The following is a 25,381-nucleotide window of genomic DNA, read 5'->3' on the forward strand; positions in this document are numbered from 1 at the left end:
CTGGTATTGAAAATTATCTGATTGCCCATACTTGAATGTAATAATTCTTTCAGGACTTCTCCTTCTCATCTCAATTAATACCATGAAAAAAAAGTCATTTTTTTCTATATATTTTAAAACCATGTTACATGTTTGAGGTTCAGCATTTTTAATTACATTACTCACAAAGCAGTTCTATGAGTACAGTTCTCTCATATAGTTCATGACTTTTGTGACTTACTTAAACCTTAAGATTTATCTAAAATCTTATTTTAATATTGAGTGGTTCTCAATCTTTCTAATGCCGTGACCCCTTAATACAGTTCCTCATGTTGTGGTGACCCTCAACCATAAGTCTAGCGACAATTCTTCAAATAGAGTTTTATGCTGATTAGCAGGAAGGTCAGAGGGAAAACCCCCACTGTAAATGCCTGATTGGTTGCATTGTAAAAATATGTTCCAAGGCACCAGAATAGAAGCTTTAGTTCCTAACACCATGGGAAATTTGTCTTTTTGTGAAATGGCCATTCGACCCCCAAAACGATCCCAGCCTTCAGGTTGAGAACCACTGATATAATATCATGAAATGAGAGCAAGCTGAAGCTTTTGAGGACTATGAGGCAGGAATCCTGTAGAACGATGGAACAAAGTTTAACAGAGTCTTAATACCACTCTACTACGCCCTGGTCTGACCACACCTGGAGTACTTTATTCCGTTCTGGTCACCACACCTCAAAATAGACATTGAAACTCTGGAGAAGGTACAAAAAAGAGCAACCAAGATGATTAAGGGATTGGAAACCAAGACTTACGAAGAGAGACTGAGGGAACTGGGCATGGATAGCCTAGAGAAAAGGAGGGCCAGAGCGGACATGATAGCACTCTACAAGTATACAAGGGGATGTCACAGAGAGGAGGGGATCACTTTATTCTTCAGAGGGCCGGATGAGGAATTATGGCTGGAAGCTGACCAAGGAGAGATTCAACATGGAGATAAGGAAGAACTTCCTGACGGTCAGAGCGATCAACCAATGGAACAACCTACCAGCGGACGTTGTGAACTCCAACACTCTGGACATTTTTAAGAGAAGATTGAACTGCCACTTGACTGGTGCGCTATAGGGTTCCTGCTTGGGCAGGGGGTTGAACTCGATGGCCTTCATGGTCCCTTTCAACTCTAACAATGAATAAATAAATAAATAAGAGAAAACTGGAGAAAACAGTTTAGAAAGAAGCTGATTTCATCAATAAAGAAAGAAAGGAACCCCAAAGGGAAGGGAAAAACCTGGTTTATTGGAAAATAGATTTTGGCATAGTCTCAGTCGATGACTCTTCTCCTAGTGGTTCCTTAAAAATACTGATGGATTAGTTTTATTGTGTTTAAAAGTCAAAATGTCTGGAGTGGATTTGCTTAACTACAACATTCCTATTTTACCCTATACAATCTAAGCTGCAGCTTTCTCAAGAAAACAGCATTCATAACTATCCACCTCTAATTCATACTGCTCGGTGCAGCCCTAAGGTCACAATTATTTCTGAATTCCACAGCAAATAAGGACAGGATAAGATGACTAAAGCAGAATAGCTGGATATTTTACCCTTCCCTCCTTGCTGCAGTTCGGAGAAGTCCTCCTGGCTGAGAACAATATGTCACCTCTAATCTTATTTCCTACTCACTGCCTCCATTTTCATTAACCCAATTTTGATAGACCACGAGCTTTGTTTTGAGAATAATTGTGGGAGACTTAGAAAGGACAAAATTGATAGAATCAATTAAGAAACCAATCGGAGAAGAGTATTTTTCTTTTCTTCTTTTTTTATTAAAAATTATTCCTTTTTCTGAACAATGTCATTTGGAAATAGAAATTTAATGCCAGAAGTTTTTTAAAGCTTGCACACATAGTCACATACACGCACACACACAAGCACACACATTATGCACTATGTCTGTTTTTTCCTTTCTTTTTTTTTTCTCTGAATATAGTACACATTTTGTTCTTCTTAAGAAAATCAAATAAATATTTCAATATTATTCATTATATGCTTTTTAAAAATATAATTTGTTTTATAATACTGTACAAGTATAAATAGGGTCATATTTCATTATTTTCTATTATAAGTGGTTCCTCCCCTCCCCTTTCCTCTGCTCTCTTCCCCACTCCCTTTTTTCCTTTCCATTTTTTTTTAAAAAATTATAAAACCAATAAAAATAGATAATATAATAAATAATAAAAATTAATAAATAATTTAAAAAGGAAAAATATTTCTATTGAACCAAGTCTCTTAAACACTAGGCAAAATGTTTGTTATTTTGTTATTTTAATAATAATGGTAAAAGGAAGGTTCCAATGTTATTACCATGCAAAATGTCTGGAAAGGTATTTTTAAAAATTAAACATTATTGTGTATACTTGTATCAGCCTGCCATTTATTTGTTTGTTCGTTTGTTTGTTTTCTATGCCTCCCTTTTTGAGGCGACTCAGGGCGGCTTACAACATTAATATAACAATATATAAGAAATCTAATATCTCTAACATATGATAATTTACTAAAAACATTTAAAAGACGCCATGAACATTCGCATATATTCATCCAATCCAATCATATCTCATATCGTCTGGAGACAGTCTCATCACTCATGGCCAAATGTCTCAGGACAGACATATAATTCTTTAGTCAGTTTAAACTTCAGCTGCCATGAGCTCCAGACAGGAGAAGTTTAAATTCTAAGTGTAGACATACCTCATATTGCCTATTCATTTGCTGGAGGGATGGGAGATGTGAGATGCTATCTAATTGTCTTATGCTCCAAATGGATCTAAGAAGTTACAGCAGAAAGGAAAGTTGTATATATCTATCACATGTTTTTTTGCTGAATTTGAAAATTAAGGGAGACTAGGATAGATCTATTTCGGCCTTATTTTGGCCTCATCAGCTAGCCATACCCACTGGGACTTGAACCTGTAACCTTTGCTTTGTAAGGCAGAGAATTATCCTCTAGGCTACAGTATCCAATCCCTTCAGCTCTGCACTAGGGAAGGGTTACATATTTTTGTGTCGAATCACCCTGGTGTATTGAAGGAACATCACAGCTCCTTATTTGCCTCTCAACCCAACCGTTTTCGTAGATTTTCACAAGTATATGTATGTAGATTGTTCTGAGTACGGGTTTTGCCCCGTGTAATATTTTGAGTGTCTATGCAACGTTTCGGTGAAATCACATTCACCATCATCAGGCTGAAGTTATAAGCTTCGTGCTGCTATATCTATAAAGTATATCTACAGCAGCACGAAGCTTACAACTTCAGCCTGATGATGGTGAATGTGATTTCACCAAAATGTTGCATAGACAGTCAAAATATTACATGGGGCAAAACCCGAACCCAGAACAATCTACACACACACACACACACACACACACACACACACACACACACACATATATATATATATATATATATATATATATATATATATATATATTTTCATAGGTTTTCATGGGTATATGTATGTAGATTGTTCTGAGTTCGGGTTTTGCCCCGTGTAATGTTTTGAGTGTCTATGCGACGTTTCGGTGAAATCACATTCACCATCATCAGGCTGAAGTTTTAAGCTTCGTGCTGCTGTAAATATGGAATTTACAGCAGCACGAAGCTTATAACTTCAGCCTGATGATGGTGAATGTGATTTCACTGAAACGTCGCATAGACACTCAAAACATTACACGGGGCAAAACCCGAACTCAGAACAATCTACATACATACATACATACATACATACATACATACATACATACATACATATATATATATATATATATATATAGTATGTTTGAAGGTATGCCCACTTAAAATTTAAAATCTATAAGGTTTTTCATATCACGGAAAGAAAGGAATAAATATTATCAATGAGGCCATGTTTCTATATTAACTTTTCTATTCACAATCTCTATTCTAAGGGTTAGAAATTACTGAAACAAAGTTAAATTAGAGTTTTAGAGAAAGACTCAAAAACCAAAAGGGGAAAAATAAGTTTCTGTAATGTGTATTTCTACATGTGTGTTTGCTTATTCCCACATTTCTAAATCAGTATCAATTCAAAACTAGCTACATAATTTTGCAAGCCAGCGTATTGTTTTCTTTTTTAAAATAAAGACATTTAATCATTGTGCCAAAGGAAGTGGCATTCCAGAAATAACAAAGGGAAATTGAAAACGGAGGCTTTTTCCTATGAAATGTACAAGGCTCAGTTCAAATTGATATTTAAGAATGTTATAGTTGCAAAAAGGAATTGCTTAGAAATAAACCATTTAATGTTTAGGGGGGGAAAACCCTCAGGACACTCACTGCATGCGAACATTAAATTAATGAAGCTTGTATCAGCAGAGCAGTTGGAAATTTTTAGCTATAATATAATCTTAATTTCACTGAATCAGTTGGGGTTTTACTCATTGGTTTAATGAGCTAATAGTATACTCTTTGCTATCCTGTTCTATCACCTCTTTACTAGCCATTCTGTTACTTTGTTAGCAGGAATTTGTTTGGATAGGGCAGGATTCTGAAGCAATGACGATGATTAAACAATCATATTTTTTATTTACTTGCCATCACTACCTTAACTCATAATTGATCAAAAAATATAGCAAATCAGGTATCCCTAACTCCTAGGTCACAAACCAGAACCTGTCATTGGCAGGAACCAGTACCAGTTCCTGGTACTAGTATCACCACCTCAATTTTACCTCAGATTAGCCATTAAATTCTTACAGGAGCACAAAATCTCCTCTAAACTGCACAGTGCTCCACTCCCATCCCTGGTCTGTGGAAAAATAGTCTTCCACAAAACTTGTCCCTAATACCAAAATATGGGGGAAGTTTGAGTTAAATACTATTGATATGAAAAGGAAGCCTCAAGCTATCGCCTCAATTTGATAATTCAGTTCCATATTCAGGAAATGCAGATATGGATGAGTTTTATTTAGAATCACTCCCTGGAACTGTGAGAAACAAGATCACTCTATTTAGAGACATTGACCCTATCCAGACTACTAGATTGATCCAATTCAAGAGAGCTTCTTCTCTTCAAAGCAAAGGAACAAAATCAGGTCTCGGGCTAATTGCCTGGATTCAAATTAACACAGTGGTTAGATGTGACTGATCTCAGCTTTTTCAAAACTGCATCTTTTTGTGTGAACAACACATGCACAGCAGCCTCTTCTAGCATGCAGATCAAAGTGGAGATGATGCTGTGATCTAACATTTCAAAGGTAAATACATCCTCGATCTTAAGGTGGGGCAGCTTCATCATTTTTTTAAAGGTAAGCCACAAAAAAACTATTTGTTCATGGCTTATTTGTACTGCTCAGTTAACCCATTCAAAAATTGAGCCTTAACATACTTTCGAAGTGACCTTGGGTGGATTTTCTGTTCTTCACTTGCAAAATACATGATTCCACTTTCTATTGCCTTACTTCTATCTATTTGGGAAAGAAAACTTTTGTTTGTGCAATTTCTTCAGGAACTTTTTTGGCTACTTTGCAAAAAAAAGGCTACTCCTTCAAATGAGTCTCTGTTGTATCACAATTCTAGTCATTTTCATATTTCCTCTTGCTAATACTACTGAATTAGCATAATGGCTGAAAGCTTTTCTTAGCACATGGAAGTTTGTGGATTCAAAAGCTGGTGGACAATGATGATTCTTTTCTTGAGTAGCTGGTTTTCCCCCATGCTTTTTGAAAAATAAGTAACTCCAAGGTTTTACCATTACCTGAGAAAGAAAGACTTTACTTCCAGCTTCCAAATAGCTCAGACAAATCTATGCTCATCTCCCATAACATTTACAAAAATTGCAATCATCCATTTGTGTTCTGAACATACTTATCATACTCAGGGCAGATTCTACATCCCTACTGTAATCTTATAAAGGGAAGCTTGCTTTTGGATAATGAATACAATGACTATGCAAGTGTATGATAATTTTCATAGCATTATCATTGATTAAACATCAAAAACATTTTCTGTCTCATATCTGGATGTTATCTATTAAGTTTTGTCAAAAAAAAGTGGAATTCCCATTTGGCCTCCAACCTAATCCTTTGTCTAACTACTAGAAACATTATGTAGAATGGTTGAAAGGATGGTTGAGCATATAAGTGAGCAATAGAGAGACTGTGCATACCAATGAGTGTTGGTTCAAACACCAGCATACATTATTTGACAAAAGAATTCTTGATAGCACTCAACATTATTTACTGATAAATTACAATGGAATTCCTGTGGTATCACATATTATATTCACATTAAAACCAAATGAGCTCGTTGTGATTAATGTTACTGCAATGAATTCTAAAGGAACTGCAAATGATTACCCCTTCTCATTGTAAAGTGTTGCTGTTAATAATTAGAGCTGCTACACAAAAAGGTACACTTTAAGTAATCATCATAATTAATTCTTTCAGTGTTGTATTATCTGTTGCTGATAACAATGACAGTTTCCTGATTCTTCTGTGGTTGTCACATGTATATCTGTCAATTCTCCTTTGTTAGACTCCTCACTAGATTAGTGTCAAATCACAAACATGTCAGTGAAAGATGACCTATAAGAAATATATTTATTATGCTACTATTATCTTTTTAAATATGCTGCTGCAGCAGTGTGTGTCACTCTACTTCCTCCCTCTCATATACTTTATGCTAGTATGCCAATTACTAAACAATGTCAAAATGGGTGAAATTGTGTCCAATTGGGCTACTTTGGCTTGATTAAAGTAAACCAAAATTGTTCTATACTGCAGGGAGGGCTATGCTGCTATAGAAACCCAAATACAGCTTCTCTTTTTATAGCCATATACATTTGGGTATCTATCTTTATTCACTTTTATTTTTCCTATTTGGTTAATAGAAGGCTGAGAGAGAAGACAAGTGAAAATGGCTATTAATTAATGTGGAGTAATTTCCCACAGTCTTCAGTTACAACAGTATGGTAAAGGATAGTAAAACCAACTAAAACTTGATCTTCTGAGCTCCGTGTTTTTTATTGTATCAGGATGAAAGGGAGCCCAGCCCCAGCATTTCTTTTTAAACTTGGCTCAATTTCAGAAAATCTAGTTTTTTCTTTCTGTATTCTATGTAACAATTTTTAAAAAAATATCTACAAAGAATTTGATATAGAAGGGTGGTCACTTTATCCTCCTGTTAGCTTCTGCTGGTGTTTGTTTAAATTAGAGATTGCACTTAAACTGCATATTTGTAATACCATCTTTCCTATAGATTATCCTGAAATTATCAAGTGATGATTCCAATAAAGAAGAATATTTGTAGCTCAGGGTTGAAAAGAGGGGTCCTTGGTACTCTGAGCTACATGCTATACTCTACATATGCTACTGTCAGGCCAAAGCCATTTTATTTGGGATATTTAGCCTGCCACACTTTATGCTATTTTAAAAATGTATTCTTTGCTATGGGAGGGGTCATCTCATGAGGGATGTCTGCATGCAGCCATAATAAATGGCTTCTGAATTGTCAAGATCATCTTTTTTTCTTTGTACTTCTGCACCTGCACTGAAGGAGATGGGAGTTGCTGCCAAGGCGGCAGATGAAGATTGGTAAAGGTGTTGAACTTGGGGGTGTGGGGACAAAGAATTGAACTTTCAATTGGGGGGAGAAATCCCTGGGAATTCAGATTTATAGCTAATACAAACACCTCCCCAACAGCAATCAGCACTAAGATGAGCATATATAAACTCTAAGATTAACATCAGTCCAACAGTCTAATTGCCCAAGTTCGCCTGGTGTACCAGTTGCGCCCCTATCTAGACCGGGAATCACTGCTCACAGTCACTCATGCCCTCATCCCCTTGAGGCTCGACTACTGTAATGCTCTCTACATGGGGCTATCTTTGAAAAGTGTTCAGAAACTTCAGATCGTGCAGAATGCATCTGCAAGAGCAATCATGGGCTTCCCCAAATATGCCCATGTCACAGCAACACTCCGCAGTCTGCATTGGTTGCCGATAAGTTTCCAGTCATGATTCAAAGTGTTGGTTATGACCTATAAAGCCCTTCATGGCACTGCCCAGATTATCTCCGGGACCATCTTCTGCCGCACGAATCCCAGCGACCAGTTAGGTCCCACAGAGTTGGCCTTCTCCGGGTCCCGTCGACTAAACAATGTAGTTCGGCGGGACCCAGGGGAAGAGCCTTCTCTGTGGCAGCCCTGGCCCTCTGGAACCAACTCCCCCAGAGATTAGAATTGCCCCCACCCTCCTCGCCTTTCATAAGCTCCTTAAAACCCACCTCTGCCATCAGGCGTGGGGGAACTGATATATTCTTTCCCCCTAGGCCTCTACAATTTATGCATGGCATGTTTGTATGTATGTTTGGTTTTATAAATAAGGGTTTTTTAGTTGTTTTAGTATTGGATTGTTACATGCTGTTTTTATCATTGTTGTTAGCCGTCCCTAGTCCACGGAGAGGGGCAGCATACAAATCAATCAATCAATCAATCAATCAATCAATCGATAAATAGATAAATAAATAAATAAATAAATAAATAAACAAACAAACAAACAAACAATACTCAATGAATTGCCAAACAAGGGAACAGTAAACAGCTACCAAAAAACCTTCAAGACCACTTCCATCAACACTGACAGAGCAATACATTCAAATATAAATAGAGAGCAAACTCCATTCTTTACTAGCACTGATGATATTACCTATTTTGAGTAATGAAATGTCTGCAAGAAAGCAATTAAGCTCAGAAAGCACGAGGACCTCTCAAGTGATGATTCAGTAATTAAAATTATGGAGCCTTATTTAAGGTGGGCTTTCATTACCTTATCACAATAAGCACCATACTCCTTATCTTGTCTAGTGACATACCAAGTCTGATTCATTTCAGAGGAGCTACTACATTGCTAACAAGGAGAATCACTAAGCAGAGTTGCCAAATCCATTTGGTTTGCAATCCTCCTTATTTTTCAAGGTTTCGGGAATAAACAACCATACTATTAAGTTCACCATGCTATTCAGATAAATATAAGAATGCGGGCCTGGAAAACATCATTTAAATGCATGGTCATAAATTCAAAACATTTTCCTAGTGACTTCATATTTGCCCTTTAGATACGCCTTCTTTGTTACTTAGTCGCATGGTATGAATCACTATTACAAATGCCCTTTCCTTGAGCAACTGTCATATATTCCTCTCTCCTTTTGTGTTTTCTGACAGTTCCAACTTGCATAAAACACCCGAAAATCATGTTTTCAACAAATGTATTCACCTGTGGATGATAAAATGAAAGAGGTGGTGGCTGATAGTGCTGAATTATAGGGTGATGTTTAAAAGCTTAAAAATGATAAAGTCTTGGGGGTCTGTAGAGTTCAACATCCATTAAAATGTCTATTTTCAGTCAACCTCAGCTGAAAGTGCAATTCATCCATTCCATTTTGTCCAGAACAGACCTGACAAGACAACTTCTTGCTCGACATTGAAGATATTGAGGTTTTATTCCCCACCAATAACTTTGCATATTCCAGTATGATAGAAGTATAGGAGAGTAAAACGACCTTCACTGAGTCAATTCACAGATGACTCCTATGTTTTGAAGGGTGAAACAATTCATTTTTTAAACAAGGCTCATAATGTAGATAGTTAGAACTCTTTAGAATAGAATAGAATAGAATAGAATAGAATAGAATAGAATAACAACTTGACCCCCTCTTCTTTGTGACAGCCTCTGGGATAATGGAATACTGCTATCATTTCACCCCATGTCCTTCTTTAAATTAAACTAGGCATACTAATTTCCAACAACTATTTTAACATGTTTTAGCATCCAGTCCCCTAATTATCTTTTTTGCTCTTCTCTGCACTATTTTTAGAGTTCCAACATATTTTATACATTGTGGCAACCAAAACTGGATTCAGTCTTTCAAGTATGGCCTTATCAAGGCATTATAAAGCAGTATTAACATTTCATGTGCTCTTGATTCTTATCTGTTGAGTTGATAGGTTTGTCTCATAATAAAAAGATACAACCAGAAACCAACAGTTAGAAAAAAAATAAACAGTATCAACATATTCATTTTGTTTTCTTTAAATAATCTAGCCCAATTCATTTTTTTAATCATCAGTTGAGTGTAGATCAAGTTACAAATACAAGAATTAAATTGACACAAAACTAATATTGATGCCAGCTTTGTATCCAAGGGGAAAGCATTCCATCATCAGGGCACCAATGGTTTGAAGGGTATGCATACTGTAACTAATATCTGTTGTATCCTGAAATGGCTACCTTGTAACGCTGTAAATAGTTTGTTCCTCTTTCCCAGCGCTGTCTGAGCCCAAGCAGGAAGTCGCTCCTGATTGGCTCAGACGCGGCCGGCTCTCGCTTTGGCGGGAACCGCAAAAGTATAAAAGAAGCGGCTTCTCCCTGCAGAGCCAGTCGGTACTCGCTGAATTGTCACTTTACCTTGCTGAGCTGTCACTTATTCTCTGAGCTGAATAAAAGTACCGATTGCTCAAACCCTGTCTCTGGGTCTACTTCACTGGCGACGAACGAACGGAAGAACTTCGCGTGCAACATGGACAAAATCCAGATCGGCCAGGCTCCAGAACTTTTCGATGCCGAGAAAATGACTTGGGACGAATACATGGCCACCTTCGAGATATTCCTCGAGGCGGCGGGAATGCAGGACGCCGGAGCCGATCGCAGACGGGCTATTTTTCTAAACTACTGCGGCGCAGAGATCCGTAGACTTGCCCAAACTCTCACCGAACCAGAACAAGCAAGAGCCACAGCGTGGGACGTCCTTCAACAGAAACTAGCGAGCCATTTCAAACCAACCAGACCAGCCGTGGTTTACCGGCATCAATTTCACATGATGGCTCAGAGAGAAACCGAGTCGATAAGCCAATTCACAACGCGGCTTCGAACGGTACTCGCTCAATGCAAGTTTCAAGATCCGGAAGCTCGCCTCACCGACGCCTTGATTTTCGGCATGAAGAACCACACAGTGAGAAGTAAACTCCTCACCGAAGATGAGCCGACTCTACAAACCGTAATCAAATTAGCGCAAACCGCGGAAGCAGCCGACGCAGCGGCAAGAGAATTAAAAGAGCACGGAAGGCGAGAAACCATTGCCAAAATCGACGCCGAGTCTCCCAGCGCCATGGGAACAGACGTCCGCGGCCAGCTAACTAGCAACGGGGACGACTGCCTCCTCCTGCAAGACCAACCGAGACACCCTAGAGCTACTCATCCAGCCCCCTGCGCGGGCTGCCGGGGAAATCACCAGCGCCATCGATGCCCGTTCCGCGACACCATTTGCCGCCGTTGCAACCGGAGAGGCCACATCGCCATCGCATGCAGGGCAACGGCACCAGAAGAAACTTTTGCCACACAACAATACCAGCGACCCCAAAACCACCCCCCCCAATCGCGAGAAAGGAGACCGTTCCGCAACTCGGGTCAAAGGAATTACCCCACCGCTAACCGAGACTACAATAGAGGTAACTCTCAATATTCCGTGAATAACACGGCAACCAAAAAGGGGGCTAAAATTGTTATCTCGTTGTTGCTAAATAACCAGCCTTGCTCAATGGAGCTAGATACGGGTTCGAGATATACCATCATGCCCTGGGAAAAATTTAAGCTATATATGCCTAATGTGTCTGAGGCTGACCTAATTCAAACCTCTTTGGTGATCAGAGACTTCCAAGGGGGGGTAATCTCGGTCCTGGGAACTGCAAATGTACCTATTGTATTTAAGAATGTCAAATGTACCCTTCCCATGCTTATTGTGACGGGGGCCAAACACTCCCTGCTAGGGCTAGCATGGATGGAACCGTTGGGGATTGAAATTTCGGGTGTGTGTAATGTAAACTGTGATATTATGCCTAACTTTGTGAAAGAGTTCCCTGAAGTGTTCAGCCCCACCTTAGGATCGTATAAGGGAACCCCCATATCTTTCTCTATTGACCCCAAGGTCCCACCAGTTAGACTGAAACCTCGCAGGGTTCCCCTCCCGCTTCTCCCCAAGCTAGACTTACAGCTGGACAAACTCATTAGTCAAGGTATCTTGGTCCCTGTGGAACAGGGGCCATGGGAAACTCCCATAGTGACACCCCTGAAGCCAGATGGCTCCTTAAGAGTTTGCGCTGATTACAAATCAACCCTGAATAAGGCACTCCAACACCACCCCTACCCCATTCCGGTTGTGCAACAACTCTTACACTCCCTGGGGGAAGGGAAAAGGTTCGCAAAGATCGACCTGGCGCAGGCTTACCAGCAACTTCCGGTCGATGAACAAACAGCAAACGCTCAAACAATTGTAACGCACAGGGGGGCTTTCAAATGCACGAGGTTACAGTTTGGGGTGAGCATAGCCCCAGGGATATTCCAGAGCATCATGGAACGCCTATTGTCAGGGGTAGATGGGGCCATCCCATATTTTGATGACATCTTAATTGCAGGGGAAAACCAGGAACAAGTGAACAAAAGAATAAGGGAAGTACTTAAGAGGCTACAGGACAAAGGGTTACGAATCAAGCCTGATAAATGTGTCTGGGGAACTAACAGTATTGAATTCCTAGGATATAAAATAGATAAGGAAGGTATCCACCCCACAACTGAGAAGCTGAGAGCAATTAGAGAAGCCCCAGAGCCACGAGATAAGAGTGAGTTGCAAGCATTTTTGGGCCTCCTTAATTTTTATTCCGTTTTTTTAAAGCAGAAGGCAACAGTAGCAGAGCCTCTCCATCGTTTACTCCAGAAGGAAGCCCGCTGGACATGGGGGAAAATTGAACGTGAAGCCTTTGCTCAAATAAAAAATTTACTAACTTCTAAAAGTGTAGTAGTCCAATATAGTGCCTCACTACCCATTAGGCTCACGTGCGACGCTTCGCCGTACGGCATAGGAGGAGTCCTAGCTCACGTTCTACCTAATCAGACAGAGGCCCCAATAGCATTTTTTTCAAGAACCATGACCAGCACGGAGAGAAATTATAGCCAGTTAGACAAGGAGGCTCTGGCATTAGTGGCAGGGGTAAAGAAGTTTCACAATTACATTTTTGGAAGAAACTTTGAGCTAGTCACTGACCACAAACCCCTACTAGGCCTGCTAGCCCCCAACAAGCCCACTCCACCTTTTATGTCTCCAAGACTAATCAGATGGGCCCTTTTCCTCTCTGGGTATCAGTATGAGCTCACCCACAAGGGGGGGAAGGAAATCAATCATGCAGACGGCCTCAGCAGATGCCCCATAGCAGACTTGGTAGAAGACCCTGTTCCAACCACAGACGTGCTAATGATAGAACTCGAGGAAAACCCACTAACCACAGCAAAAGAGGTAGCTGCACACACGCAGCAAGACCAAATCCTGAAACAAGTAGTGAACTGTGTTCTAAAGGGATGGCAAAATGATATTGTTAAACCTGAATTGTGTGATTTTAAGAACAAAAGGCTTGAATTGTCATATGTAAAAGGTTGTTTGCTGTGGGGGGATAGAGTGATCATCCCCAAACGCCTAAGGGAAAAGGTACTCAGAATGTTACACGTGGGCCATCCTGGGATTGTCAGGATGAAGAGCCTAGCAAGGGGGCATTTATGGTGGCCAGGGCTTGATGCTGATATTGAAAGTTGGGTTTCAAAGTGTGACCCGTGCCAAGAGTCTAGGCCCAATCCCCCCAAAACAACTCCGGCTGAGTGGGAACAGCCTGCTGGCCCTTGGTCTAGGATCCACATTGATTTTGCTGGCCCAGTGGGGTCTCAGTATTTCCTAATAGTGGTTGATGCTTTCTCCAAATGGTTGGAAATAATAGCAATGAACAACATAACCACAAGTGCCACTATCAAGGTATTGAGCAGACTGTTTGCATCCCATGGTTGCCCTGATCTATTGGTATCTGACAATGGACCACAACTAACAGCCAGGCAATTCGAATTATTCCTAGATGGCCTGGGGGTCAGACATGCCCTCATCTCGCCTTACTCGCCCTGGGCTAACGGGTTGGCAGAACGTTACGTAAGGGTGGCAAAAGAGGCATTGCACAGGTCAGGCCCTGGAGATGTGCAACAGAACTTGGACCAATTCTTATTAACCCAGCACATTACCCCTAACTCGCACACACATGTAAGCCCTGCAGAGTTATTGATGGGGAGAAAGTTGAGGTCACCACTAGACAGGTTAAACCCAAGGTTCTGTTTGAATAATAACCAAATGTGCATAAAACCAGAAAGAGAAATGTATTTGGGTCAAAATGTATATGTAAAATGTTTTGATGGAAATGTAAACTGGATGAAGGGAATTATTGTTAAGCAAAATGCACCCAAAACTTATATTGTTAAACTGGAGGATGGTCGTTTGTGGAAACGACACATAGACCACATTCGGAAACGAACTGAAAACCAATTACAACAACCCGCTGACTCGGACTCTCCCCCTTCAACAGACTTTTATACATTGCCCGAACTAAAAAACACGCAGAGAGACTTATCGGGCCCGGGGGAACCATCCAGCGACGCCGAGCCATCCTCGTCCTCCGAGGCCTTCGTTGGGCCCGCCAGGCCTAGTCCGCCGCACCGGGAGAGCAGCGGCGGGCCATCCTCCACAGTCAGTGGCGAAGGAGAAAATGGACTGCGCAGGTCAGCGCGAGAGTCTCGAAGGCCTCACCGATTGGACGACTTCGTCACGTGGCTTTCTTGATGGATGGGTCCAACTATGAGGGGAGGGGTGTTGTATCCTGAAATGGCTACCTTGTAACGCTGTAAATAGTTTGTTCCTCTTTCCCAGCGCTGTCTGAGCCCAAGCAGGAAGTCGCTCCTGATTGGCTCAGACGCGGCCGGCTCTCGCTTTGGCGGGAACCGCAAAAGTATAAAAGAAGCGGCTTCTCCCTGCAGAGCCAGTCGGTACTCGCTGAATTGTCACTTTACCTTGCTGAGCTGTCACTTATTCTCTGAGCTGAATAAAAGTACCGATTGCTCAAACCCTGTCTCTGGGTCTACTTCAATATCCATTAGAAGAACACAACATACTTCAGATGTGTCTAATAGTGCTGAGAATTTCTATATACCATATTTTCGGAGTATAAGCTGCACCAGAATATAAGTCACAGCTTAGTTTTAGGGGAGGAAAATAGGGAAAAGAATCTGCTTGCCAGGTATTTATCTGGCTACTGTTCTTAGTCTGGTCAGCTTCAGCACATTATAATATCCCCTGGTTAGGGCTTTAAAAAAACTTTATTTGGAGAGGGTAACAATGAAAGAGCTTACATGCCAGTAAGAGCTGGGAACATCATTAGCACCTGGAAATAAACATTTGGAGCAAGAAGAGCAATGGAAAAAACCTGCAAAGACTTAGGGCCTGGAAAACATTCTTCTTCACAGAGAGTAACAATGAAAGAGCTTGCAAGCTGGTAAAAGCTGGGAACATCGTTAGCACCTGGTTAGGGCTGGAAAGGAACTTATTCGGAGCAAGTTAGAGCAATTTAAAAAAACCTGGAAAGGCTTTGAAAAACATTCTTTACAGAGAGTAACAATGAAAGAGCCTGCAAAGTAAGAGCTGGGAAGATTGTTAGCAGCTAGTTAGGGCTGGGGGAAAAAGCTACATTCAAAGTATTTATTTATTTATTTTATTTGTTGATTTTGTCCAATACACAATGAGGGTTTTAGTGGGTATACACATAGTAAAATACACGATGAAGGTTATAGAGGATATATTCATAGTAAAATATATCTAAGAAAGAATAGAAGTTATAGGAATAGAACATATCAATGAAAGAATAGAAGAAGATATATAGGAATAGAAGAAAGGTATAGGAGATATAGGAGAGCAATAGGATGGAAGGCACTCTAGTGCACTTGTACTCGCCCCTTACTGACCTCTTAGGAATCTAGATAGGTCAACTGTGGATAATCCAAGGGTATGTATGTATGCATGCATGCATGCATGTATTATCTATCTATCTATCTATCTATCTATCTATCTATCTATCTATCTATCTATTTATTGGATTTCTATGCCACCCTCTCCGATGCACCCAATTTATCAACCTGTTTTAGGGACGAAAAAGGTGTGTCTTATACTGGAAGCATATTGGCAGGTGGGGCATTTCCTTTACAACCAAAGAAATATGATTTATAACTGATGTTTTCTAATGGGCTTGGAAGGACAGAAGCTTAAGCTCAAGTACTTTGGCCACCAAATGAGAAAAGAGGACTCATTGGAAAAGACGCTGAAGTTGGGAAAGATTGAAGGCAAAAGGAGAAGGAAATGGCAGAGGATGAGATGGTTAGCTAGTGGCATTTTCAATGAACATGAATTTGGACAAATTCTGGGAGACAGTGGAGGACAGAGGGACTTGTCCTACTATGGTCCATGATGTCACAAAGGGTTGGACATGATTTAGCAACTGAACAATGACAATAGGTTTTCCTCAAATGTCTCCTACTTCGAAGAATAATGGAATCATAGAGTAAAACATTTTGTACTCTTTCCTAGATAGTGGAGGGAAAGTTGATTTGGAGTAACCAATAGATTCTAATTTTGCCCAAATTATATAACTGTTGTTTCCTATGAGAAAACATGTTGATGAAGGCCATTAGACATGGGTGCCTTCATCAATGAGAACTTATGTATCTGTATTTCATCATCAATCAGTAGCGGGTTTTTTTTTTCCATGAATCCTTAATTTCAATCTCCCATGTTGATACTAATAATTTTGCAAGAGCTGCCAAAAATTACTTATTGTTCTGTTAATCATTGCTAATAGGAACAGAGGATGTTTTGAGATGCCCCATGAAAATCATACTAATTAGAAATGTTTGAATTTGTACAAATCCTTGGAGATTAATTTATTCATCATAATCAGTTAATCACTTTTTTTCCTTTACATAATTAGACATTGCCTGTTGAAAAGGAGGAATCTTTTTGTTCTCCTTCATAGAAGTAAAGTACTTGAAGCTGGCAATCAAGAGATGGAAGGCGGAAATGTGAGGCTTATTATCAATACACGTTCAAGGTCTCTACTGGGTGCTGAGAGCAGGTGCCATCACTGTCTACTTTCCAGCTTGAATGTGTCTTCTTCTTCTTCTTCTTCTTCTTCTTCTTCTTCTTCTTCTTCTTCTTCTTCTTCCTCTTCTTTCTTCTCCGCCTCCTCCTCTTCCTCCTCCAGCTCCTGCTCCTTCTAGGACCTATAGCATATATGACTTACATTCATGCAAAATAAGATTGCATGTACCTTAATTTTATTAAGTTGTATTAGAAGCATCAATCATCTCATTTTATTCGTTTGTAACAAATACGGATTGGGGAAATTCTTTTTATTTATATGCATATCAAATTTCACAGCAGTGTCCAATTATTTTTCTGTAAGCAATTTTAATAAGAACATTTTATTTTCCAAATTACACACAAACGATTTTAATTTATTTAAAAAGTAAATGCCATACCTCATCATCTTGACTTTTACAAATAGTCAGATTTTAAATATGAAGACTAAAATGATGTAAGGATAAGGAATGAGTTGGAAAATTTATGGAACCATTATAATTATATTAGACAATTTATCAAGACATTTCCTGTTCATTAAAGCAGTTGAAAAATGTCAGAAAGTTAGAGTAAATACCTGTGTATCTTCTGAAATTTCTAGAAATAAGTTACATTAATCATTGTGGTAACTATTCCAAAATACAAATATATTATGAGGTAATATTGATAGTCCTCAGCTAATGATTGTAAATAAGATTAGGTATCCTACCACTAAGCAATGCAGTCTTAAAGTGAAAAAAAAATCACATGACTGCACCAACTTATATCAGTTCCAGTTGTGGGGGTTAGGTGAATAACTCATGGTGATTAAACACAATGCCACATGCCTGGAACTTGTGACTTTTGCTAGATTTCCCATTAACTTTATTTATCATCAAGTGAAGGATACAAATGGGGATGGGGTAATCATGGACAGTCTGATGGGCATAACTTCAGAGTCTGGCCATGTCTGCTCATTTTGTATTATAACTTTGAACAGTCGCTGGATAGTGCTTATATACTATAGAGATGCAGAGCTGGGCAAGTCCATATTGTCTATGGAGAATCTCAACCATCCAGGTCATGGCTGTCTCAAAGGTGTTTTTTTTCCTTTCTCTCTCAAAAGGCAACTGGGTTTTCTTGATTTTTCTCCTTCAAAAACCTTTCACTTCTCATACAAAAAACTTCTTCAGTTCATATAAATATCTGAGTAATATCCCAGCAGCAGAAAAAACAAAAGTGATATGCACTGCAAGAAAACCTTTTCATGCTCTGCTTTCTGTAGAGCAGAGATGTCAAACTCAAGGCCCACAGGCCAGATCTGGCCCATGGGGTGCTTAGGCATGACCCAAGGAGCCACTTTTGAAACCGCAAAGGATTGGCCCACAGTGCCTCTTCCAATGAAAATTGAACTTCCGAGGCCCATTTTTGTTTGTGACATCTCCATTTTCACTAGCAGAGGGCTGCAAGAGGCCATCACAGCTGAAAACAGGGCCCAGAGTGGGCTGCATGCACCCTCACCCCAAGCTCCATTTTTACTGCCAGAGAGCTAAAAAAACAAACTAAAATTAAGCTCATCTGCTACAACGTCCTTCCTGTCAATGACTACTTCAGCTGCAACCACAGCAACACATCAGCACACAACAGATAGAAACTTAAAGTAAACCACCCTAAACTTGACTGCAGGAAATACGACTTTGGTAACCAAGTAGTTGATGCATGGAATTCACTACCAGATACTATAGTATCATTACCTAATGCCCAAAACTTTACCCTTATACTATCCACTGTTAACCTCTCCCAATTCCCAAGAGGGCCATGCATAAGTGCACCAGAATGCTTTCCGTCCCCAGTCCTAATGATTCTCTTTTACTAGTATAATGTATATAAATATTGTTGTATCATTGTACTGTTGTTGTATTGTTGTACAAACAAACAAACAAACAAAGGACAGAGGGAAAGACAAAAGACAAAGAAAAATAAGGAAAGATGGGAAGTGGTCAAGAAAGGAAAAATAAGGAAAGAAGGGATGGAAGAAGGAGAAGGAAAAGAGAAGGAAAGGAAAGAAAGAAAGAAAGAAAGAAAGAAAGAAAGAAAGAAAGAAAGAAAGAAAGAAAGAAAGAAAGGAGATTATAATGAGAGTGAGGGAGGGTCTGAGGGAAGATCTGCCTTAGCAGTTGGCCATTGCAGTGACCCACGACATGAGTAATGTTGAGCTGGCCATGCCCACCATGGCCACACCCATCATGGCCATGCCCACTTCCTGGCCTTCCAAGATCAAACACTGATGCAGCCCTCAATGAAATCAAGTTTGACACCCCTGCTATATAAAAAGCAATGGAAACACATAGGGTCCAAGGTTATATAAACTGTTCCCATGTGGATGCATATGTTGATATTGGTTAGGTTGATATTGGAGAATATTTGGCAATAGGATGGCAGAATAAAATAATATGAACTAAATGAAAGCCCAGCAGAATATCAGGAGTAATGGGATATAGGTATAGAAAGCTGAGAGGCAGATTTAGGCCAATTTGAAAATCAATGTTTCAAATAGACTTTTAGAAAATATTTATTGCATTATCAAAGCCTAATGTGCAAAGTTTCTCCAAAGAGTGAATCTTGCATTTAAAAAAAAAATCAAATTGACTTAAAGTAGTATTTGAGAAGCAATGGAGTCAGATGTAGTGGGAGGCAGGACGGGGAAGAAGGAAAAATAATTTTATCTTGAAAAACATGACATTGATCTCTAGTATCAGTGGATACTTAGCCCATTTCTAAGCAAAATTTAGTACTGTAAATCCATGTTGGAACTACAAGAATAACACTGACAGATTGAATGGTCTCAAAGATGTCAAGGAATCTATAAGTATAGACTTAGATCAGCAGTGGATTTCACATATTCTTGTCACTGGCCCTTTGCACATGTGCCCAGCCTTCTGCAAGTTCGCTGCAAAAGGCTACAAAAAAGCAATTTCTAGGCTGGGAAGAACTAGAAAATAGTCAAGAGTTTAGCTTTGAATAAAGTTATTAAACATACTATTAGTTGGTTGTATTTAGCCAGATGATGAACCTTTAGCTAGGAAGATCAAACATATTTCCTTTATTTTGTAAAATGAAATGAGCAAGGCTCCAGTCAACAGGAAAATGGACTGAGATTGTTCTTTCATAATTCTGAAAGAATAAAAATATCCTCCCAGAACTTTTCCCATTTTCCTTGGCTTCAGCTGTGAACATGAGGAGAAGTTGGGAAAAACATTTCAAAAGTAAGACATCAAATTTCATCTAACTCATATCTCTCCCCCCCCTCTCTCTCTCTGTGTAAGAGACACACAGAGAGACAGAGGGGGATGTTATAGGTGCATTTGAGAATGACATAAGAAGTATCATTCAAAATGATGTAAGGTTGATGTGAAAATTTTGCCACATTATTTTAGGAGAATTAGTCAAATACTCATTGCCTGGCTTCAGTCCTATCCTACACACATCATGGTAAACCAGATTAGCAGTCATTTGTCTTTTACAAGAGGGGATAAATTGGTCATCCAGAATAAGGTGAACTAGACTGAGCTGTATTTTTGATTTTCAACACCCCAGTGTGGTGGATAATGAAAGTTGCGAATAGGGTAAAACAGGGAGGAGAATTTACTTCACAAAATCCTCTTTCTCACATCTCAAACCATCATGATGGTCCCACATCTTATTCAAGTTTTCAGCAGAAAAAGACAAATGAAAATGAAGCGCCAGGTTGCTTTTTTCCTCTTGAAGTTGCAGTTTCATACAGCTAAGCATAAGCAACAATATCACAATTCCTTTTCATCACCATGCTTAGATTTAAACAGGTAAGTGTTTTTCTTGAGGCCAACTGCACATAAAAAAGATTGGTATGGATTAGAACACTCACCAAAACCATGTTGACAAACTTTGAAGAGTAAATTTAAGGCAAAATGATGGTGTGATACCACAGCAACAACAAACACTTGAGTGGAATCAAGTCCTAGTTTTCTGATAATTCTTCAAATTGGATCTAAGGATATTCTCCTCTGTGTACTGGCAAACAGTCTGTTCATTTGATACTGTAACATGGAGAGCCTAAAAAATGAAGAGAAATAGCCAGAAGTGTCAGTTTCAATTCATTCTCCAGATTCTATCTCAGTTATGAATTTCTTGAACGTCTGAAATGTATCCATTACAAATGTATCCATTATTTTCTTTTCTCCACTACCCTTCAGTCTGAGACAGTGGGTGTTTTCCCAAAGTAAACAATTAAGATTGTTCTTTGCTGTTCTATTTTTTCAAGAGTTCTGATCCCCTTCAAAATGCCATTCATATCTTTAATTACATTGGCTCATTGTGTGTGAATTATGTCTACTTAGATTTGATTGTCTTATCTTCAACTCCACAGGGGTATGTTGTCCATCATCCAAACAAAATCTTTTTGAAAGCAGTCTCAGATTTCCATTTTGAGTGTTCCCTCTTTAGATGTACTCATAGCCCTGTCTTTCTAGTGCGATAAGCCGCTTTCCTTTAACCATTCACAGGTTCTTTTTCTTCTAACAAAGAAGAGTCAGTCCTCTACAGAAACTGAAGCACGGCTTCTGGTTTATGAGATATGCTGTTGAAGCTTTTATTTTTCATACCTATTTTCCAATAAAATATTTTTCATCTTTGCCTAAGTTCTTTGCATGATTTACTAGAGTTGTGAATTGATCTCAGGTTTCTACATTTATTAATATTATGTTGGTCAATAGCAGTCATGACCTTAAGCAGAGATATCATATTTTTTTTCTATCTTGCAGTACCTGGACATAGTAATGTCCTTCTGCAATTGATATAAGCTTGTCCCCCATGTAATATGAACAGAGGCTGTGAAAAAAACAGCACTTCTTCTAATGGTAATTTTGCCCTGTAGTTTTTCTCCAAATAAAAATGCCTTTACTGCCACTTATTTTCTTCTCCAATGTTTACGCAACCTGCAACCTGTAACCATCCAAAGATTCTTGTACAAATAGGAAAATGTTTCTTGGGTGTGTTTCCTACGCAAAAATCCTTTGCAAAACTAAAAAAATAATGTTCTACACTTTATAAACTGAGCTGAAGTGGCACAGCAGGTAGAGTGCTGTACTGAAGGCCGCGGAAGCTGACTGTAGATCTGTAGGTCAGCGGTTCAAATCTCATCACTGGCTCAAGGTTGACTCAGCCTTCCATCCTTCCGAGGTGGGTAAAATGAGGACCCAGATTGTGGGGGAATATGCAGGCTCTGTTAAAAAATGCTATTGCTAACATGTTGTAAGCCGCCCTGAGTCTAAGGAGAAGGGTGGCATAAAAATCAAATAAATAAATAAAATAAAAAGGAGGGGCAGGGTATTTACTTTGCTTATCCAACTAGTTTTCTGGTGTCTGTCATGCATGCATGGGGAGGGGTCATACGGGGGCAAGGTGCCCATGTAAGAGTTGAGCACATATAACGGTGACATTCACATTTGCATGGGGGGCATGCAGAGGTCAGTTGCATAGGTGCATGTGGGGGGTCACATGCATATGTGTGGGGGCACATTTGAGAGGTCATGTGTGCATGCACAGGAAGCAGAGGAAGCGTGGGGGAGTCATGCACATATGCATGGAGTCAGGGCACATGTGGAGGTGTGATGTGCTCGGGGGGGTCATGCACGCATTGCATTATTGGTGCACATGCACACACACACACACACTTTTGGCACATGACTAACAAAAAGTTAGCCATCAATGTCCTATATGGTTGGGTAGGCATGTCCCTCGTATGTATAAATACACAGATAATCCAAAATCACAATTACATGTAACTATTGGTTTGCACTTGGATACTCCAGAGATTCATATAGTTTAGGTCAAATAAGCTGAGCACTGAGCACTGGAGTTGTATGAGTGCATTTGGAAGCATCAAAAGTCAGTTTTGTGCCTTGCTTCAAAATCTTCTCGTTCCAAATTTCTTTCATATTTTATTTTGGGAGGTTAGGAAAGGGAGAAATATAAGACTTACTGTAGTAGAAAAGGGGAAAATTATGTCTTTCTTTTATATAAATAGACAGAACTGAAGCACAAACTAACCAAGAAAAGAAGTCTATGGTTCAGGATAGACTAAGGAAGGAAATGAAATGCTATGTTGAATCTCCCATTCTCCATTGGAATGCTGTACAAAAACTAGGGGAAATTGTTGCTAAATGATAGAATTCTGAGATTAAAATTAAATAGACTTCAATAAAAGCAGCAACTAGGAACTTAATCAAAATCTTCTTCTTGTGGGAAAATCACAAATTTAGACTAATACTTTGGCTAATATGTCATGTGCCAGAATATTCATACAAAATTATTATTTCTGGAATGCCCAAAGTCTAAATATGAGATGTATTTTTAACATATAGAAGTTACATTAATAGTATCATTGCTTTCTACATCAAATGATTTATACTGTGTGAACTACTCGCTCAAACCACTTTTTTCTTTAAGAGGAAAATCCTTTCCTTTCCCATGGATATAGCCTGTCAATGATATCAAAAAACAAATAATTGTTAAAAATTCATAAAACACACACAAATTCTTTGTGGGACAAACATCATGTCAATTAAAAACTAGGAATACCAAAATGGCTGCCAGTAAAATGCTGCATTCCCAAATCCTTAGCAACTCTTCAAAGTTACAATGGACCTTCTCACCTTTATGGCTGTTTGCAACATCCTGCAGTCATATGACCATGGTTTTCAAGGATTTTTTTTGGGGGGGGCAGTTTCTGGTGTTTACTTCTGTTCGGGTCCAAGGAATGCTTTCTTAGACAGACAAACTCCAGGCAAATGGGTAAATCATACAGATTACATTTATTGGCTGGTATCTTACTAAGAGACTTACTAATGAGATGAAATTCCTCAGCATATATGACCATAATCTGCCCCATTCCATGTAGGTGGAAAGAGATTCATTTCTTCCATCTGCAGGCTGTTACATGGTCCTTTGTTAAGACTTAAAATGGCTGTTGGTGATCATGGCGCAATTATCAGCAGCCTAGGTATAGCCCAATGGCCAATATGAACATACAGATGAAGTCACATGTCATGGACTACATTACCCAGAATGCAATCTGTTACTACAGTCCCCTAATGCAATCTCTTAAAGAAACAGCTCTTAAACTGAGCTAAATATCCCTTTAGTCTATCAGCACAACTTCTAATTTCTGTCATAAAAATTCCATTGAGTAAAATGGATTCACCTAACCACCACAATACTCACCACAATGGTGTTTTTATAACAGTCACTAAAAAATGTCATAAAATTCAATCTGGTCACATGGTGACCCATAGAGAAACCTCAACAATTTATGATTACAATTCCATACTCAACTATGGTTATAAATCAAGAGTTACCTGTGATCAATCTTCTTAAATCTTGTTTTTAGAACCGTGTTGAATACTCCAGTCACAAAATATGACAGAGATTCAGTCTCAAGTATCACTGATATAAATTTTTACCAAATAATGCAGGACAAAAGTATTGCAAACTCCCAAACCTATAAAAATACTGTTTTGTGCTATATAGTCAACCAATTTCTCCTAAAGGTGTGTAGCATACAAGTTGTTCCCTACATATAAGAGGCTAATTGGCAGCAGCTTCCCAGATTCTATTTACCACCTTTTGTGTATACTTGAATTGTAAGAGAAACTAGTCCAGTCCTTGGAGAGCTGAGAAGAATGATCTATTTGCATAAATAAAGAAATCAACATTGGAGTTCACCAACCCCAATTTAATATTTTATATTTCTATTTAATGCATTTTGCGAGGAAGTTCCTAGTATCTGTATGTAAGGTGACTATCCCATGCTTCAAAACAGAAAGGATGGCAGTGAGCTGAAAAGAATACAGTATCAGGAATGCATCATTTATAGTGAACAATGAAGTCAATAGTGGCAAGTTGTGTAGGGTGCCAATCTTTCCACAATGGCTGTGGAGTAGGACACAGAAAGCCACAGCTGATAGTATAGATATAGATATCACTAGATATTCTGTTAATGTTCTTAAGAAATTACACAGAACCGAAAGATTAATGATGGTCAGTAGGGCTTTCTCTGGAACTGTTTGTAGATTTTTCCATGAAGAAAAGACTTCTATATCATGCACATGTTACTTTGGAAAGTTTCCTAATTTAAAAAAATGGTTTTATCACATGTCTTGAGTAACCTACATTTCTCTTTGACAATAGGTATTAGTTGCTTAGACTTTTCGCTCCCAGGGTTTATTTCTACCACAATGATCTTAATTTGTTTAGCTAAGATACAAACTCTCTTTATTATTATGTACTGTTGATTTTACTTTTTTGCTCCTGAGAAACAGTGGGCTGGCTTTCTC

The 25,381-nt window shown here is 39.1% G+C and overlaps 1 long non-coding RNA gene across 2 annotated transcripts in view; it reads right to left on the reverse strand.

The window, feature by feature from the left end:
- LOC139165748 (uncharacterized) overlaps positions 1-24,487 on the reverse strand; it is a 61,508-nt gene extending 37,021 nt beyond the window's left edge. The window contains exons 1-3 of one of the 2 annotated variants that reach the window (XR_011558792.1): positions 24,404-24,487; positions 23,892-24,044; positions 20,914-21,101 (exon numbers count right to left, since the gene is read on the reverse strand). This is a non-coding gene — a long non-coding RNA (uncharacterized lncRNA). Of the gene's footprint in view, positions 1-20,353; positions 21,102-23,891; positions 24,045-24,403 lie in introns of those variants that run through there. The other variant, XR_011558791.1, reaches the window with a different exon arrangement.
- Positions 24,488-25,381: the final 894 nt, after the last annotated feature.

The sequence above is a fragment of the Erythrolamprus reginae genome, chromosome 3 (genome assembly GCF_031021105.1).
Source record: "Erythrolamprus reginae isolate rEryReg1 chromosome 3, rEryReg1.hap1, whole genome shotgun sequence".
In the NCBI taxonomy this organism is placed as follows: domain Eukaryota; kingdom Metazoa; phylum Chordata; class Lepidosauria; order Squamata; family Dipsadidae; genus Erythrolamprus; species Erythrolamprus reginae.